This window comes from Coptis chinensis, chromosome 2 (genome assembly GCF_015680905.1).
Source record: "Coptis chinensis isolate HL-2020 chromosome 2, ASM1568090v1, whole genome shotgun sequence".
Lineage (NCBI taxonomy): Eukaryota > Viridiplantae > Streptophyta > Magnoliopsida > Ranunculales > Ranunculaceae > Coptis > Coptis chinensis.
In genome coordinates, this window is record NC_141457.1 from 57,563,749 (window position 1) to 57,567,905 (window position 4,157).

The following is a 4,157-nucleotide window of genomic DNA, read 5'->3' on the forward strand; positions in this document are numbered from 1 at the left end:
TTAAAAAGTTTATGCTATGCACTTAGGAATATTGGTATTGTTTCTTTTTCTGTGATGATAATAGTCTAGAAGTTTTACGTTAGCTTTTAAATTATAATAGTTTTTAGAAACGTAGGTTAATATGTAGGTAATAGTCATTGCATCTTTCCATAAATATATTGTGTGAGCATCTATGTTTGTATTGACAGTAAGTTTCTAAAATCTAGACTAGCGTATTACTTATTCTACAAATCTTGTGAGAATATAGCCTAAAAGCCTTATGAGTGAAATATCTGAGTAATAACACAAGGGAGAAATAAATTCCGAATAGAGAAATCACACGTCCACTTGCTTGATCACTATACCATATCGTAAGCGAGAATTTATGCGCTTTTTGGATCGATATAGCAAGAAATTCAAATCTATATGAAATTATTTTCCGCTAGTCGCCCCTCTGAGCCTTTCTTTAGCCTTTTCATAAACTACAAATCTTTTACCCTTTTATAAAAACAAAATAAAAATAAAATTAGCTTACCCATTTTTGAATGAATCTGAGAATATAGATGAAATGAAGAAAAGAAAAGAGAAAGACCTGTGGAAAACCAAGAATTTGTTAGTTGCTTCAAATAAGAAAAGAAAAGAAAGTTTTCATCCAAAGAAAAGAAAATAAATAAATAAATAAAATAAAAAGTTAGAACTCCAAAAACAAAATCAAAGGAATCAAAAGCCAAAAGAAAAAGGAAAAAATGGCTAAAGAAGGAAATAAAGTGTAGAAGCAAAGTAAGGACAAGGTTTTCTTTAGTTACATATTTTGAAGATCCTATTATCTTAGACTTGCCCTTTTGAATATCAATTTCCTTCCTTCTTAAAACCATCACCTAATCCCCGCAACACCTAATAAAGGCCTCTTACTCAATTAAGAATAGGTAAGAGTGATAGTAAGTGGCAGATGTGTTTGATCGACTTCGGCTTCCTTGTACGTCATTGAGATTGTAAGGTAAAGTGTGCCCACTACATACTGGAGTGAGCGAAACTAGAGTGGAAAAATCAGAGTGTTTTTGTCTTGACATATTTGTGAGGACCTACTTAAGGACGCTATTCCAAAGTTTTAAAAAAGGACCTGTTATTGCATTTCATAGCATAGTTCATTATATATATGTTTATCCGTATATGATTGATTATTATGCATGTATTAGCTTAGATTTTGAATTGATTATTCTGTATTCATTGCTAGTGAGATGTATATATATCTAAGAATAAATAAGAAAACGGTAATTTTATTTCTTAGTCGATGTAGTATAGATGAAGTTTGTGAGTACCTTCTCTGGAAAACTCTCACGAGGCTATAACTCGTCCACTAGGGAATTCCTAGTGGCTTAAGGCCTTATTACATATGGTCAATACAATCGCACTCGGCGAAACATGATTAGTTAGAACTCTATTAAATTCTCATATCTGCTTGAGGACAAGCAAAATGCTGTTTTGGGGTGGTTTGATAAGAGCCCAAAACTATAGTTTTAACCCCTTAATAATATTACATTTAGACCAATTATGCTTATAATAAATAAGAGTTAGTACTGTTTACGTGCTTTTGTGTATTTCAGGTCTTGGAGTCAAATATATGAAGAAATATGTCACTTTTGCAAGAGAAAAGAGCAAAGGTTGGTTGCTAAGAAGTTCTATGGTTAAAGCCTAAGTTTCAAGGAGAAAAGGCCTTTTTAAAGCCCAGTCAAAGCTGAAAAGTCAAAGTCAATGCAGGCAGAAATAGAGCAGAAAAGTCAACAGAACTTCCACAGGCCGTATCTTTGGACTCAGACCTCGGAATTGGGTCTACTATATGTCAACATGACCGGCTCGGAAAGAGCCTTCTAATGGTCTAGGCCTTGATCTAATCAGAGAAGTAAAAGTGGACAAAAAGGCTTCCAGCAGAGAAACCTTTTTTGAACTTGTGTAATTAGGTTTTGGGCTTGATTTAGTGGCCCAAAATATAGCTCCAAAGTCCATGCACGAAATTGTAAAACTAGCCCTCTCTTATATAAAAAGGACTAAGGCAAAACTCTAACTCACTCTCAACCCATTAGTTTAATTCTAAATTACCTTTATTTCTTCTCTTAGTTTTAAACCTAATTATTGTTTTCTAGACTAGACACCATTAATTCAATCCAAGTTATTGTTATTGTTTCTATGATGTCTTATTCTTATTCTTTTAATTATGATAGTCTAATAAATCTTAGCTAAACCTCCATTAGAGGGGTTTGATTAAAGCTTTGATAAAGACTTGATGTGTTAGCATAGAATAGTTGTAGTAAGATATTCCACTCTAGAAGGTAGTTATTTCACCATGAGAATGGGTTTCAATTGCCTCACATGCTAATTATTAGTTGGTAAAGATGCCATGAATAATTAGGGATAAAAAGACTTAACCTTTATGTGAAAACATAAAGATTAGGGTTTCAACGAATCTATACTAGCATATTAGGAATACATCAAGGTGGAATCAAATCCCCCTAATCCCTTTTTCTCATTCACATCTTCTTATTAAATTGCAATAGTATAATTTAGAACATCTTAATTAGTTATTTTCACCATATTAGTATAATTAAACCATTGCTCTCATTGATATTGTAGAATTGTTAAATTAGTGAAACTTGTACGTTCTATACAACTAGGAGGGGAACGAATTCTGACTCCAGTTTTATTACACAATAATCGAGAGTAGAACTTTGATAATAATAGATTAAAATAGTTTTACTTCTGCTGAGTTTAATTAGCTAAGTAGGAGTAAACAATAGTTTTTTAAGATTATCAATGATGAAAATGATATTCCTTCTGAAGCTGCCATCAATATTGACAAAGAAGTTGTCGAGGCTGATACCGAAGCTACCGAGATTGAGAAAAACACCAATGATGATGATGTGGACACAATTAATCCCACCGAGACTATGGCTACCCCATCTCTCATTCTTGACTCATTTCGTCTTGATCCCTCCACTCTAGAGGGAATCGATATGCTTGTTGGTGTTGACTTAGATCTTGAAGCCAGATGCAATGTTCTAGATCAAACCAAAGACTCCATCCCGAGCTAATTTTTTCTTCATGATTTGCTCCAGTTTGTAATATTGATACAATGATCTGTCTACTTTGGCTCATTCTCTTAAACTTCCTTTGAATTATGAAAAACAGATCTTCTTGCTTCTTGTCATTTGCTTATATTTTATAATATATATGTTAATAGCTTTAGATACTTAGTAAAAATATGAAAAGAAAATTAGAGTTTCGATATTACGTACTCTAATTAAAAGCAGTATCAATGGATACTTAGTTAGATTTTGAAAAGAAAATTAAATTTTTGATACCACTCCAATTACAAACAGTATCGATTGATACTTATTAAGATTTTGAAAAGAAAATTAGATTTTCGATACCACTCAAATTAAGAGTAGTATCAATTGATACTTAGTAAGATTTTGAAAAGAAAATTATATTTTCGATACCACTCCAATTAAAAGCAGTATCGATTGATACTTATTAGGATTTTAAAAAGAAAATTATATTTTCGATACCACTCCAATTAACAGCAGTATCGATTGATACTTAATAAGATTTTGAAAAGAAAATTAGATTTTCGATACCACTCTAATTAAGAGTAGTATCAATTGATACTTAGTAAGATTTTGAAAAGAAAATTAAATTTTTGATACCACTCCAATTACAAATAGTATCGATTGATACTTATTAAGATTTTGAAAAGAAAATTATATATTTTCGATACCACTCTAATTAAAAGCAGTATCAATTGATACTTAATAAGATTTTGTAAAGAAAATTAGATTTTCGATACCACTCCAATTAAGAGTAGTATTAATTGATACTTAGTAAGATTTTGAAAAGAAAATTATATTTTTGATACCACTTCAATTAAAAACAGTATTGATTGATACTTAATAAAATCTTGAAAAGAAAATTAGATTTTCGATACCACTCCAATTAAGAGTAGTATTGATAAGAGCCCAAAACTGTAGTTTTAACCCCTTAATAATACTACTTTTAGACCAATTATGCGAGTAATAAATAAGAGTTAATGCTAATTACGTGTTTTTATGTATTTTAGGCATGAAACTCAATTATGTGCAGAAATGTGCCACTTTGGCGATACAAAGGAGCAAATGGTTGGTTGT